This window comes from Ailuropoda melanoleuca, chromosome 2 (assembly GCF_002007445.2).
Source record: "Ailuropoda melanoleuca isolate Jingjing chromosome 2, ASM200744v2, whole genome shotgun sequence".
Classification (NCBI taxonomy): domain Eukaryota; kingdom Metazoa; phylum Chordata; class Mammalia; order Carnivora; family Ursidae; genus Ailuropoda; species Ailuropoda melanoleuca.
In genome coordinates, this window is record NC_048219.1 from 179,729,007 (window position 1) to 179,744,502 (window position 15,496).

General features: G+C 44.7%; 1 pseudogene; it reads left to right on the top strand.

Moving 5' to 3' along the window:
* The first annotated feature begins 4,689 nt into the window (after window positions 1–4,689).
* Window positions 4,690–4,789, top strand: LOC117801342 (annotated as a pseudogene).
* The last annotated feature ends 10,707 nt before the right edge of the window (window positions 4,790–15,496 follow it).

Sequence of the window (15,496 nt, forward strand, 5' to 3'; positions counted from 1 at the left end):
CCCCGAAAGGGTAAGGCACGAGTCAGAGTAGCCTCACGAAGCCATGAGGTGCCAATTTCCACCTCATCCCGGAGTCATAATTCTCCAGGCTTCGGATCACTCAGGCAAAGCGCTTCTGCCAGCCCCAGGCCTCCTCCCACCTCCTAACTCCAACACAACCCAGGCTCCTGCCACAGCATGCAGGACCGCACGCCACAGCCATGGGCTGAGGGCTGCAGCACGTAATGTATATTTTACATCTCTGGGCAGAGCAAGCCTTTAAGTGTGTGAATATCATTTTTTAAAGCCAAGAAATTTCATAAGCCACTGTCTTATGCTTGGCACCTATGGATTAAGAGACTATAACAGGATGCAAAGCTATGTAAGTTCAGCATTTCTGAATTGAGTTGTCTTTGTTCATCCCAACAGCATTTACTGTATTTAAAAATCATAGTACAGGGGCGCCTGGGTGGCTCAGTCGTTAAGCATCTGCCTTCAGCTCAGGGCGTGATCCTTGCGTTATGGGATTGAGCCCCGCATCAAGCTCCTCTGCTGGGAGCCTGCTTCTTCCTCTCCCACTCCCCCTGCTTGTGTTCCCTCTCTTGCTGGCTCTCTCTCTCTCTGTCAAATAAATAAATAAATAAAATCTTTAAAAACTAAAAATAAAAAAATAAAAATTGTAGTACATAGATGTGCAAAGCTGACCATCAATTCAGTCTATGGCAACGTTTTGTTCAAAATGCAGATCCCTGGACCCACCCCCCCACCCCCAGAAACTTGAGTTCAGTGGATTTGGATGTAGAATCCTGACATCTGCATTTTAACCCCAAGTGTGTTTTTTAAATGGTGGTCAGCCACTGACCACTCTTGAAAAATACTATCCCGGGGGGACTTTGAATTATCTGTGGTGGCTTTTAATAATTTAGCTAAATAGGGCTGTTGTTTTCAGCCCATTAATGCTTTGTAATAGTTTTGCTCATCATCTGCTCTTAATGTTTTCTGAGGTCTGTGAAGGTAACCATGGGAAATGCTGGGCTTGCTGGCTTGGTCATCAGGTCGGGGAGGTGCGTAAGATGGATTTATAGTGTTTTGTGAGTGTCCGTGAAAGCACATGATTTCCCATATCTCTGTCTTTCACTGTAAAGGCTTTGAGCCTACAAAGCATGATTGCTAGCCCTGCAAAGAGAAATCGAAGGAGGTTTGTATTACTTCTTTGGCTTCATACCAGTTTTACAAACTCAAGTTTGGCCAGAGCTATCCCCTTAATTGTGTGTCTTCCAAATCATACAGTCCAGAGATCCATAATTGGACAGTTGATGTAGTGCTAGAAGTTTAGCTGCCCTTCTACAATAAACATGGGGGTGACCAGGGCGTCACTGTTCTTGGTCTGGGCATAACATTTGGCTCATCCATCCAGGAGTTCAATTAGAGAATATGGATAGTTTCAGAATCCATTTTGTGTAAAGGGAAAGAGATTTGCTCCTTTCAATAATGCCATGGAATTTCCGACCTGATTATGAAAAGCTCTGATGAGTCAAACCTAGGCTGGGTTCCTGGCTCTGCATAACTCCCACATTCCTTGAGTTTTGGATTCCTTCAGAATTCATCAAGTCTAAGTCATACACTGACTCTGGTTCCTATGTTATAGTGGAGATCTGAGGAGCATAGCAAGAATCTGCTTCCCTGGACCAAGTTTCCATTTAGCTCAGAAAATAGAGCTCTTAATTTATATTTCCCTTGACAAACAGTGGTTTAACTTACAGGGGAAAAGCATCTCAGGAACTTGGACAAACTTAAGAGAACTAAATTAGGGGTTAGATAAAACTCAGCCTTCCCCCCTCAGCCAGGTTCTACCATCTCTAGTTACTATAAACAATTGCGATTTTGAAGGTGTTGAAAAAAAAACACTGACAATCTCCCCCAAAGGAGAAAGGGATTACAAGACCATTTTGAGCCTCTGTTCTGCTCAGTGGTGATATGGTTATACAGGGCAGCTTGAGTCCTAGACGGGCAAGGACATCTTGCTGCTGTTCCACTGAGCCCCTGGGATGAGCAGTATATGGTCCCAATATCTGTCATTTGTCTGGGAAGTCCTATTATAAGATGCATAGTGAATCCATAGAATGTTAGGCAATGTCTTTAGGATCTCAATCTACTTCCTCTCCCCACCCGACAGCTTCCCACAAGTGTGAACGGTGGAGTTTTAGCCTACTTTGAAATCATGTGGGGAATACCAACTTCGTGCTAGGAATTCCATAGGCAAAAATGTTACAGATAAGGGCCTGAGAGGATGTGTAATATAAGATCTGGCATCCAGAGCTAGAAACCCAAAAGCATCCTTTTATGTTTCCTACAATTTCTATGAAAGAGGAAATTACTATTCTTTTTTTTTTCCAAAATAGCTGAACCAGAGAAGGAGCACTGATTGGCCTTGACACAGCTTCAAATCGAGATATAGCCCTATGATGTTTTCTGTCATTCTGCAACACTGCAGTAACCATCGTTTACCCACACTTTCCAACTTGAAGAATCTCACTTCCATCGTGGAAAAGAACTCAGACAGAAACCTTCAAGGAATCCTAAAGGCAAACCGGGCAAAGATGAGAGTGTGCTTTTGTCACCCATGACGTTGGTCAAATCTGTTTGCCTCCATGGTCCTTGGTTTCCCCATCTGCACAAAGAGGAAGTCAGACTAGACCCCTTTCAAGTGAGACAGTTTACCAGTCTGGAGCTTCCCAGCCTTCGTGGCTTCTTTCCCTGCTCTGCAGTAAGACCCCGATAGCTCCCTCTTTCTTCTCAGCTTCCCACCCAGGGCCCCATACTCTCAGAGGAAAAGAATTGGAACAAACACTCTGCACTCTATAGTTGGAGTCTAACTGTTATTTTGGTGACTGCCTCCTGGGTGGGGGTGGGACGGTCTTTACATTTTAACAAAGTCCCATGGAATTTCAGCATCCAAACCGGTTGATAGAATAAGGGAAGGGGCCAGGGAAAAGCAGACTTCCTGGACACCTTTCGCTCACCCCTTATGCCCCACTGCCCTGTTTTAATGAATAACATAATCCGAGAAAAGCCTATTTCATAGAAAAGGGAAGGAGCCAGTGTTCAGAACCATTAGAAGGTAAAGAAAGAGAGAAGACTGATGGGAAATATAGCAAGAGGAAGGATTTGAGCCAAAAGGCTTCTGTTTAGAATATGAAAGGGAAAAAGAACAGAGATGACCAGGAATGGCAGGTATGCATCCAGCAGTTTGGCAGTCCGCAAAACTTGGCTGCATGACCACAGGTTCTCCTGCTGTCTTAAATTACCTCTCATGCAACCTCCAGGAGCTGCCATCATTGGTCTGTTGGTGGGGAAGGTTGAGCCAACTTGCCCTCCATAGGCTACGCTTAGCAATTTCAGACCCTGGCAGACAGAAACCAGAAAGGAGCAGTTCAGCAGCTCTGACATACCCCAAAGATACAGACGTAGTGAAGAGAAGGGCCATATGCACCCCAATGTTCATAGCAGCTTTGTCCACAATAGCTAAATTGTGGAAGGAGCCGAGATGCCCTTCAACAGACGAATGGATTAAGATGTGGTCCATATATACAATGGAATATTATTCAGCCATCAGAAAGAACGATTACCCAACATTTGCAGCAACATGGACGAGACTGGAGGAGATTATGCTAAGTGAAATAAGTCAAGCAGAGAAAGACAATTATCATACGGTTTCACTCATTTATGGAACATAAGAAATAGCAGGGAGATTGGTAGGAGAAGGAAAAGAAGAATGAAGGGAGGGTAAACAGAAGGAGGAATGAACCATGAGAGACTATGGACTCTGGGATACAAACTGAGGGCTTCAGAGGGGAGGTGGGTGGGGGATTGGGATTGGCTGGTGATGGGTATTAAGGAGGGCACATATTGCATGGAGCACTGGGTGTTATACGCAAACAATGAATCATGGAATACGACATCAAAAACTAAGGATGTACTGTATGGTGACTAACATAACATAATAAAAAATTATTATTAAAAAAATGAAAAAAAAAAGAACAGATACCCCAGTGCCCAGTGACCAGAAGCATTGTCAGACAGAAGAATGCATGAACCACGGTTCATCTCAACTTTCAGAGGTCATTTGAGGTAAAAGCCACCTCAGCAACCCCCTAACTTTCCATCTAGTCTCTCTCCTTGAGAACTTCCAATAGCAGGGAGCTCATTAATTCCGTGCGTACTTCACTGTTAGACAACAAAAAGGGCTTCCCTTGAGCTAAGGAAGAAGTTCCCTCTCTGTAACTTGGACCCAGAGAACCCCGCTCAGTCCTGTGGGGCCACACAGGGGAAAAATATCACTCCCTCCTCTGTGCTGGTTCCTCCCATTTCTGCAAATATAACAACGTGGGAACTGCCATCTGCCAAGCCCATGTTCTTCAGGACTCTCCCACGATGAAATCTGAAGAATACCAGCCATTGTGGGAGAAACAGAGGAGCCTCCCATGAAACCATGAGACTCTCTAATGCTCTTCCATTTGGAATGCTCCTATCTCTGCCCCTCCCCTCTCCACATATGTCCACCTAGGGTTCTTCAGCCACTTCTGTTGTCCTTTAAGGCAGCTTTCCATTTTCATCTAAATTCCATTTGGGTCCGAGAGAAACATGAGGATTTGGTCTCCAGAACTAGCTACGATGCAAGTGTGTAAGCTTTGATAGCTGGGAACTGGGATCGCTTCTTGGTCTTTGGCTGAGATCAAGTGTAGTATCTCTTCTTATCAGCTTAGCAGCTAGGGAATCGGTTTTTAAAAAAACCTATTTTTGAGTGTTTAGGTCAGATGGGAGAGCTAAGAGAGATAACACTGTTTACTAACTAGCCCAGGGCTATTGAAAGATCTATTGAGGACCAACAAAATAAGTCCCAGAGTCTAAGGCAGGCCCTGGACAGGGCCAAGGGGCCAGAAATATGGGAAAGACAAGACAAGGACCTGAGCATAGCCAAAAGTTTCTCAATAATCAGGGATATAAAAAGTAGGGGGAAAGGAAGTTATCTTTCAGGTCATTCTCTTTATATTCACGTGTACTTTGTTCCCAGCCTCTTTCCCACTGCCTGGAACAGGGACTGGCATATTTTGGTGCTCCATAAATGTATATGAAATAAGTGAATCTTTCATCAAAACCTTGTTAATAGCTCTAGGCTTGCATCATTGAGTCATTTACATGACCAACACTTATTAAGCACCAACAGCATTCTAGGCACTGTGCCAGATTCTGAAGAGTTTATAAGTAAATGTGACATGAGCTCAGAGCTCAAATCCTGGTAGGGTAGGTGGGATATTTACCCAAGCAGCAGTAAGCACATAAAGATGTGATCATGATTAGACAGGGTGGACGCTAAACATAGGGAGATATTATAAAAGGGTTAGCAGAAAGGCTTCATGGGAAAGGACTCACTTCGACTCGTCTTACTCTATTAAACTTGAAGCTTGATATCCCCTCCTTAATTACAAGAGCTCAGTCTGATTATTCAAACTAAAATTCTTAGACATGACTTTCCAGTCAGAGCTGGAGGGAGAACTTTTCCCATGGAGGGTCCTTGTTTCTGGCTCCGTCTCCAGTTCCTGGCAAGACCTCAGTTGGCACTCCTCTGAATGGCCCGCCCTATTGTAAACTTCTCCCTGGCAGCTCACCTTCTCCCTAGGCTTGCATCTGGGAATCTCATACCTGGCTGCAGCCAAAAGATTTCAGGAAATGGTGCTTTGGAAACACATCTTTAAAATGAAAACAGATAAAGGAGCTGGCAGTGGAGGCAAGGAAAACTCTACTCTTTCTGAAAAGCAAGCAGTTTGTTGGCACTAAAAGCCTACCTGCCCCAAGTCACCACCACATCCTCTAATAAATGCAGTACACGTACAAAGACACACGTACACACAAATGCTCAGTGAGTGGACTGCAGAACACGCCCTTGAAACCTTGAGAAACTCAATTCCAATGCACTTTGGAGGGCCCTTTGGCTGCTAGAGTCTCCAACCCTTCGAAGCTTTAACCCACCAGGCCAGGGTCACACAATTCTTTCTGGAGAAACCTTGATGGCTTCCTCCTCCACAATGCAGACAATTTAAACCAAGTCAAGTGGAATTTTTATAGGCATTTCTAAGTTAGACACACTGTTTAGCAATTATCACCTATAAGCCCTGAGGGTTGTGTTTCTAATGTAGAAAAAGAAAAATAGAGGATGAGAGTAGGGCCCATTTCATCTACTAGGGTGGCATTAGTAAGCGGACCCTCACTTTGTGGAAGGCAGCCACACCCTACCAGGAAATGTCATTTAAATAACATCCCCTTACATGGCTGCAATACATGCCAATTTATAAAGTGCTCCCACTTGGCCAAGCCTCCCGACAGACCTGAGTAAATTGGCCAGGACACTCATCATCGCCTCATGTGGATGAGGACACTGATGAGCAGATGATGAGTGTCTTGCTTGAGTGCACGCACATGGGGGGGAAGCAGCCAACACATCTTCCTGCACTGCGTCCAGGGCTCTGTCCATCACCGCGTGCATTTTGCTTCTGCAGGGGCTCAGGGTTGCTCATAATTTGAACATCAGGTAATTCAACAACCTAGTGAAATCCAGGCCCCTGGAATGTATCCTGAATATAGCTGAGTTTCTTGGAATCCCACCTCCAAAAGTGAAAGCACCCCAAATCACAAAATTGAATTATACATGTTGTTCTTTGAGTTTCTTTTTTTTTAAGATTTTGTTTATTTATTTGAGAAAGAAAGAGAGAGCACAAGCAGGGGGAAGGGCAGAAGGACAACTGACACAAGGCTCAATCCCAGGACCCTGAGATCATGACTTGAGCTAAAGGCAGACACTTACCTGACTGAGCCACCCAGGCACCTCGTTCTTTGAGTTTCTTGAAAGAAACTTCACAAGTGTTTTCCCCCTGGAAATTCAGAGCACACAGAGAACTTCCTCTGAATCCTCTTTACATATCTCTCCTCTCTCCAGTATCTGCCACTGCCACCGTGGCAGCAGGAAAGAGCCTCTCTCTCTCTCTCTCTCCCCCACGCCCACTCTCCGCATTCTCTCATTTTCACAGTCTCACGTTTGCTCTCTTCATGCCTTGCTCTCTGTGTCTGACTGTCTGGGAGGGGACAGACTGGAGGTCTGAGCTGAGCAGGGATCACTGGCTAACCCCGGCATCCCTTGATAAGCTGGAATGACAGACGTGACAAGGGGCCCCAATACTGGACGTGTGTTGGCAGGAACACACCACAGCACAGACCTGGCTCCAACACGTCACTGGGCCCAGCCCCATCTAGGCCTGAGAGTCAGACTCATCTTGCAGGCAGGGAAGGAAGCCGACATGTGCTGAGCTGATAGCATGCTAGAGTTACAGTCACTGGCAGTACAAGAGACAAGATGCTGAGACTATCCCCCTATGGGAAAATGAGCAGAGAGCCAAGTGGAAAAGCGTGTTTACCAAAAGGCAAATGTAGAAATATCCTCAGGGGAAGATGAGCCTCACGTGAGGAAGAAAGGGATTAACCCCAACGTGTCCAAGTGCCAGGGAGCCACTGAAGCCTCTAAGAAGAGCCCCAGCAACCCATGACCTGCCCCTGCTGCCAGCCCAGGTGAAAGCAGGCCAAGAAGCAGAAGTTTGTGTTTCTTTAGGATTAGTCCATGAATCCAGCATTGTCCAGGCCCTTGGCCACTGCCTCTGATTACCTGCTTCCCACCCGTGCTGTAAGTTCTCTGAAGACAAGTCCTAGAACACCTTTGTAACCCCAGTGTCTGACACTGTACCTGGATTCTTAGAAAATAAGAAACAAATAAATAAAAGGAAGATGGGGAGGAGATGTCTCTAGTTGTTATTATTTTGGCCCCATTAGTAAAAGATGGGAAAGCTTCTATATTTCCACAAATGCGCTCATCCCTGGTTCTTGAGGTCATGAAGCTATCTTCGGATTGTCAGTATCTTACAATGAGTTTTTGGAACTTTATCTGTCTTCACTGTAGAATGGATTTAGGAGCCAGACTCAAGGGAATTATTTGGGTTTATAGAATGAGTCTTGACTGTGGGACTCTAGGAAAGCCATGTGACTGGCTGTAAGCTTGAAGGCACTGGATGTCCCTTTAGGGATATTATTATCCAGAATATGATAAGTTATTAGGATGATGATTTGCCTGCTTATCGTCAGGTTCCTTGCCAGCCCTGCTCTGTCCTGTTCTGCATCACAGGGGGCTGACCCCTGATTGCTACATTTCCCAAACTCCATTCCATGGCTTCTGATTAAGGTTGGCCCATTTCCTTTCTGGGGGAGGGAAAAATCCCAGGTGCTCCCCTCATTCCATGTTCTAAGAGGCATCCCAACACCTGCTTAGTTTCCTCTGGGGTCCCATTTCCACTGGGAATCCTCTCCCTCTACAATTCTAGCTTCTAAACTCTGGTAACACCACCTCCCCTCCCCGTCACTCCAGCCCTAGAGGGAGTCGTGGCATCCTGCTAATCTAGGGCTTGCTTCACCCATGTGCCCTTTTAGCTCTAGTAACCCTAACATGTAGCTAGTTTCCCATATTAAGGTTCCTCTCTTGACCTATCTGGCATAGACTATGTTTTCCTGGAGCGACCTTGACCAGTAAAACTACCATCGTATATGAACAGTTCTCAGCTCCTACTACTCTGCCTAGACCATGAGGAATTAAAAACTATGTCTAGGTGTAATGATGAAGGGTCTTTGGGTTCAACCAACTTCCTCAACTAGGTGATAACCTAGCTGGAAGAACTCAGACGGTGGTGTGCCAGTAACTGTGTAACAACGGGTTCTCCAAGAGGGAAAATCCCTGGCATCTAGCATTTGCCAATCGCTGTGGCAAATACTCCCACTATGGCTGACGTACGCTACCGACACAATGTCACTGAATGTGGAGTTGGAAAGAAACACAGAGTGATGAGGCGCCTCGGTGGCCTAGTTGGTTACGTGTCTGCCTTCAGCTCAGGGCATGATCCCAGGGTCCTGGGATCGAGCCCTGAATCGGACTCCTTCTCAGCAGGGAGTCTGCTTCTGCCTCTCCCTACGCGACTCATGCTCTCTCTCTCTCTCTCATAAATAAATAAAATCTTGAAAGAAAGACGGAAGGAAGGAAGGAAGGAAGGAAGGAAGGAAGGAAGGAAGGAAGGAGCCACACAGTGAGGCTGAGATGCAGCCAGCTCACCAGACATCTGAGGAGAAACGACCATGTGCCCTGAGGCAGCTGAGTGAGCAGGCTGTGGAGGCAAGGCTGCAGCTGCTCAAAGTAAAAGAGAGAACTTCGGGGGGCTGCAGAGAGTGGAGAGAGAAGCCCAGGAAGGCAGAAACAGCAGCAGAGAGTTGAAAAGTGAATCAGGAAGAAATGTCAAAAGGGAACTTAGGGGGTAGAATGGCAAGAGTTGTGAGCTGTAGTATCCTCCAAGAGAGCTGTGGAATCAACAGGAAAAGATTCCTTGTCATTAATATGTTGGGGAGTTGGGATTATTTGGGGGGTGAATGAAAGAGCTGAAGGAGCTGCGCAAGAAGGACCCAACCTCAGGGGGGTTACAGTGGCTCATAGAGGTGCTGTTACAAGGGGCCTCAGTATATCCATTCTCACAGTATCATTTAGCCGATAAGGACACATGAGCCAAGAAAGACCACAGCCACCCAGGCAGACAGTGGCAGAATCCAGACTGAATCTCAGCTTTCCTGATGAGACCATTCCTTCCTTCATTCAACAAATATTGCTCGACAGTGGAAGCATTACAAGCATGCATTACAGACATGGTGCTTACCTTCAAGGACCTTACTACACAGTGCCAGAAAGAAGGATTAAAATAACTTATCAGTTTGTAACTTCTTTTTCAGGTGATAAGGTCTCTGAAGGAAAATACAGGACACTTGGAGAGACCTTACATGAAGACCTCATTTAGACCTAGGCGTACAGGAAGGCGTCTCGGAGGAGCTGAACTGAGCTGAGACAAGAATGAAGAAGATGAGTCTGTTAGGGAAAGACCAGGGGGAAGAAGGCTCCACGTAGAGTTACATCAAATGCAGTGGTTCTGTCTCAGGATTTGAGTTCCCCAAATAAATACCACTTACGTAGCAGGTCTCATCTTTCATTGTCAGACAGCCCCAAAATGTGTTGAAACCTAGAAGCCCTGAGCTAGAAACAAGATGATAAAGCTTTATCATAATAGAGTATCTTAAATTTAGGTGCACATTCAAGAGTATGACTGGCTTTTACCCATATACTTTGGAATGAAAACTGGTGGGTGCCTTGAGCCTGGACTGTGCCACCAGGAATGCTTCACTTCTCTCAATCACTATACCCCAGAACTCCCACACTCAGGTGGGGAAAACTGCCTCTCTTTGTGAGGAAAACTGAGGTAAAACACATATTCTCCAGACCATGTCTTTGTACTTTTACCTGCTGAAACCACTGGTGCTGTCCCTGTGTGTTCCCTGACTGACTGAGGTAGATAAACTCCTGGGGAGCCCACAAGTTCCTGGAACAATGGCCCACTCCTCTTTACCTGCAGGGGTGAAAGCTGTGGTCCAACCCTTCCTCCTGGGCTTTGGACTCCTCCCCCCAAACACCTTGCCCTCCAACTTGATCTTCTGAGGCTGGGAAGAGACATTAAATCTCACCTTTGCTTTCATGAGCGGGCCCATCGTAGCATATTTCTCAGTCAGTCTTTCTCTCATTTTACCTTCAAATATCAACTTCAGCCAGGTTTGCCTTCAGAATCTTTCAGAACCCCTCCAGCCCTAAACTTGGGACAGAACAAACACTACCACCACTACACCCACTACACCTCAGACAGACTTGCCACAAAAAAATTTGGATCCATTTCATTTCCCTCTTCTCTAAAATGGATGCATACTTTGCATGGAAGTAGCTGTAAGGAAAAACAAATAACCCACTCGTAAATGCTCTGGATTTCTTCCTGAAACACCATCTGGATAGCCTAGTTCTATAATCCCGTGGATAAGATTGTGACGTCTTTTGTGAGAAATGCCTGTTTCCAAGAGGACAAAATTCCAGCCCACTAATATTTTATAACTTTTGGCATGTTGCTTGAGTTCCTTTAGACTCAGTTTCTTTCCTTTGCAAAATGGGATAAATAATACTGTCTAGTCAGCTGGCACCATAGGAACAATTCCTAAAATAATTTTGTGCATTTTAGAAGGAAAGACATCAGGGGCATCCAAGATTTTTGGGATTTTTTTTTTCTTTATATCGAATTACTTCGACTAGAGGCAGGGGCTTTAAAAATCCAAGTGGGGAAATCAGCAAAGAGGTGCACAAAAATCATTGTGTTTCTTTCCCACATATGGGATGGCTGTGCGCTCTGATGTCAAGGATAAGCACTTTTTATCATTTTTAAAATGTGCTGAATCTCTTTTTCTTGAGGCTTTTGGATGCAAGAGGCTGAAGAAATGGGAGTTCCTGGTATCTCTAGAGAAGTGCTTATTTCCTTTCCCATGTTCCCCGGACCCACCCGAGATCACTTGTCACTGAGATGAGGTGCCTTCTTAAAGACACACCGAGGAGTGGAATCCTCTATGAATGGGAGAGCCCTTTCAGGATTTCAGGAAATGGAGAGTGTGTGAGACTAAAGCAGGACACACATCCCTGTTAGACAAGAAGGCGAGGTTGCAGAACATGCCCCCGAAATGAAGAGAGCAAACATGATGCCATCACTATCTCGCTGTTCTGACACTGGAAGACACTGACCCTGTCCCTCTGGGCATTCAACATTCCACTGACAAATTCCCCTTTCGGGTTCAGTTAATCAAATGTTCCAGAAACCAGCCCTTCCTCCAGCCCAATCCATTGGACTTTCTGGTTTTCATGTGAAAGGTACTGATTCAGGAGCCCCCGATGGCTCCCTGCTAAACCATTGATTTTTATTAAACACCCTGCCCCAATGCATTTGGCAGGTCCCAGGACTGTTCCCTTGTGTCCTTTCCATTTTCTTCATTGTAGGCCTCTCCTCCCTCAAATAAACCCTCACTTGGGTTTAAGACCTTCCTGGAAGACTATTCTATAGCGTTCCTTTCTAGACCTTCCCAACCCTCACTCTCATTCAAATGAGGGAATCACTAAAGGCCTCCTTGTCCTTGCCCCTCAGCAGACCCTCATAAATCCACAGTGAAGTTGGGTGTTTTTTTTAATTAAAGCGTCCAAATAATTAATGATCAACTCCATTTGTGCCATTGAAAACTCAAATGTCACACGGTTGAAAAGACCCAACCAAATAATTCAGTGTACCCTATAAAGCTTTAAAAAAGCAAAGCCCAAGAGGCCTGCATGACTGGTTTCTGTGCTGTCTGAAAAGCTTGGTTGGGTTTTTGGGCACTTGATTGGATTCCAGGAATAATGTGCCCTGAGCACAAAGGGCTCTTTTGATGTGTCTGTGCCATGGTTCCTCCCTTCCCTCCTCGCTTTACCTGGGATACACATTCTCCTTGTCTCCCAAGTTGGAAAAAATAACCCATGGAAGAGAGGAAAAAACAGCAGAGGGAAAGTCAAGCATGGGGGTTGGGAGGAAACTACAGTTCTTAGTCTGAGTTTGGTTACTGAAGTCTGGTTATTCCACACGGAAAAGAAGAAATGGGAGTTTATACAATGTCTATGACCAGAAACTGGAAAAATGTAATGAAAAGATGCCTCTTGTTGGGTTGTGATCCCTTGAACTAGGTGGAATGAGTGAGTTTCCCGGCGATGACCTGCTACTGTCAAAGAATCAGAAGAAGAACTACAGATTGCCAACCCTGGAAATCAACATGGATTTACATGCCTAATTCAGGCAATCTCATAGTGAGTCCATCCTATCAATTTTTCATGGGTACTAAAATACTCAAGAAAGATGGAGAGAAAGAAGACACCTCATTGTTAGAATGGCCTGAGAAAAGTGGCAGAGCCAACTCAAAGCCAGTATTAAGCATTGGTCCTTGGAGACATGGAGTGTGGTCTAGCCCCAACTGTAGGGATGCCCAGATTGGCAGCCCAGACAGCAAGCCGGTGGTAGTGGGCTACTTGAGGTCTTTCTGGGCTAACTTGAATAGGCTGTTTTATCCTTCTAGTCTTGTTTTCCTTATCTCCAAAAAAGGTGAACTTGACTATGTCAGCTCTGAGATTCTGTTTCAAAAATCTCTCCAACTAGCAGCCTAAAAAGACAATCTATTTATTTAAGTCTTTTTTAGTTTCAGTAAGATTCTATAGATGTCTATATAGGGATTATATACATAAAGACTCATTACATTTACTCTAAGTATTTGGTATTTTTTAAATTAATTTCAGGGGTAGAATTCAGTGATTCATCAGTTGCATATAGCACCCAGCACTCATTACATCAAGGGCCCTCCTTAGTGCCAGTCACCCAATTATCCCTTCCCCCCAACTCACCTCCCTTCCAGCAATTTTCAGTTTATTACCAAGTATTTGACATTTTATGCTATTATAAGTGGTATGTGTTTCTTGATTTTATTTCTTAATGATTTGTTGCTAGTATATAGAAATACAATTGATTTTTGTATATTGAATTTGGATACGATAACCTCATCAAACCCCCTACTAATGCTAATGATTTATCAATAGATTCTCGGTCTGTCTTTTCCTCACCATCAGCTCTCGGCTGGTGAGATCACAAGGAAGATGTTTGACATACTTGTTAAGTTTCCTGGATTGCAAGCAACAGAAATGACTGGCTAACTTAAATATAAAGTAGGATTTTTCTTAAGGCTATGGGATAGTTCTGTGAGTCATTGGAAAAAATGAACTATCAGACCTCAGAAAAGGACAGGGCCTAGAATAGCTTTAGGGAACAAATCAGCTGTCTCTTTGGGATGCTCTGTCTGGATGGACTCTGGGCTTCTTTTTTGTCACTCCACTTATTCAAATACCTCAGAGCGAATCTGGTTGTTGCTATTTAGATCCAACTATTTGTCATTTTGCCAGTTGATGGACAGGCCCGCCAAGACCGTGTGCACTGCTGGAGCAGTGGTACCCCAGAGGGAACTCATGGTGGGGTCACAGGAGGGAGAACTGATGCTGCAGGTGCAGACAACATGTGGCCACTGCGTATGGTATCTAAGTAGACATTTTTGCCCCTCAGCCACCTTAGCAGGTACAAGATTAGCACTTAAATTGGGGGGATGATAGTGGTGAGGGAGAGAATTCCATCTCGGACAGCCCTATCTTCCCATCTAGCCATCACAAGCACTTGGGCTCAGTCAATGATCTAGGTTACTCATTTATACATGAAAGCGGATCCTTTGCCGAGCTTGCTTCTCCAGGCTTCACTTTACTTCTTCTCCCCAGTCAATAGGCAGTGTGCTGTCAAAATAGGTTTGATTAATAACTAAATATGTGTATGTTCTTTCTTTCTTTCTTTCTTGCCTCTGTCTTCTATCTCTTCCGAAGGGCCGTAGTGTATTTATTTTGCTGTGGTTACTGTGGAATAAGAGACCTAGGACTTACGTGATACAATCAGTAACTACACTGCATTCTACCTGGTTATTGAACCGCTGACTCTGGGCGTGAACATACAAAGTGTACAAAAGATGTCTGTGTGTGTCTTAGGTGTTTTTAATCCATAGGAAAATGGACGGAGGTCATCAGGATCGATTTTCTTAAGGACTGAACTGTAGCGAAAGCGAAGCGAGGTTAAAAGTCTCTTATCTTTGCCATCACTCATCTCCACCTTTAGTATTGCCTTCTCTGCTTTTCATCAGTATGCAGACAGCTGGAGCTGTAGACATTTTCATCCACACTCCAACTACTGCCCTGATTTCAGTTCCAAGTTATGAAACCCAATCTAAACCTTAGAAGGGAAGCTAGAAACTGAAACTTTAAATTTCAGCTTACAAAGTCCCCCAGGATGATTCCAGGAATTGAGCAGGGAGAGGCCCTGGGAATCAGAAACCAAACTACCACCTCCTCCCTCCCCGAGAAGGACCTGAGGACATGTGAAACAAAACTCACAAAACGCAGTTTTTACAACATCTAAACTGAGAAGAATTGCAAGCGAACATCTCCATCCCCTCCCGGCAACTGCTCCTAACCACTCCCAGACAGAAGGAGGTGTCTCTTACTCTTCAAGATCACTTGAAGGACATTTCACAATTTCCCTCAGTCACCTGTTTCAAAATATAAGAACTGGGTGCCAGGAAAATCTTCCTCATATTCAAACACCAGTTCTGCCTTCAATTCAGACCATTTGGATAATTAAAGTATAAAATTTCAGAACTGGAAGAGAGTTTAAATACCATTTAGTCTAGAGGTTACAACTGATGACCCAGGGATTGAGACATGTTTTATTAGGGCCACAGAAAGTTTAATTTTTAAATTTTTGAATTAGTTGCCAATGCTTATTGAGATATTCCTTTTTAAAAGTTCATATAACTGCAGCTCTAGAAGAACCAGAAGATCTGGAAACACTGTGGACCTCAGTCCCATGGCAACGATCAAAGTTGGGCACTCCTCTTTAGACAGGTGTCATAGGGGGAA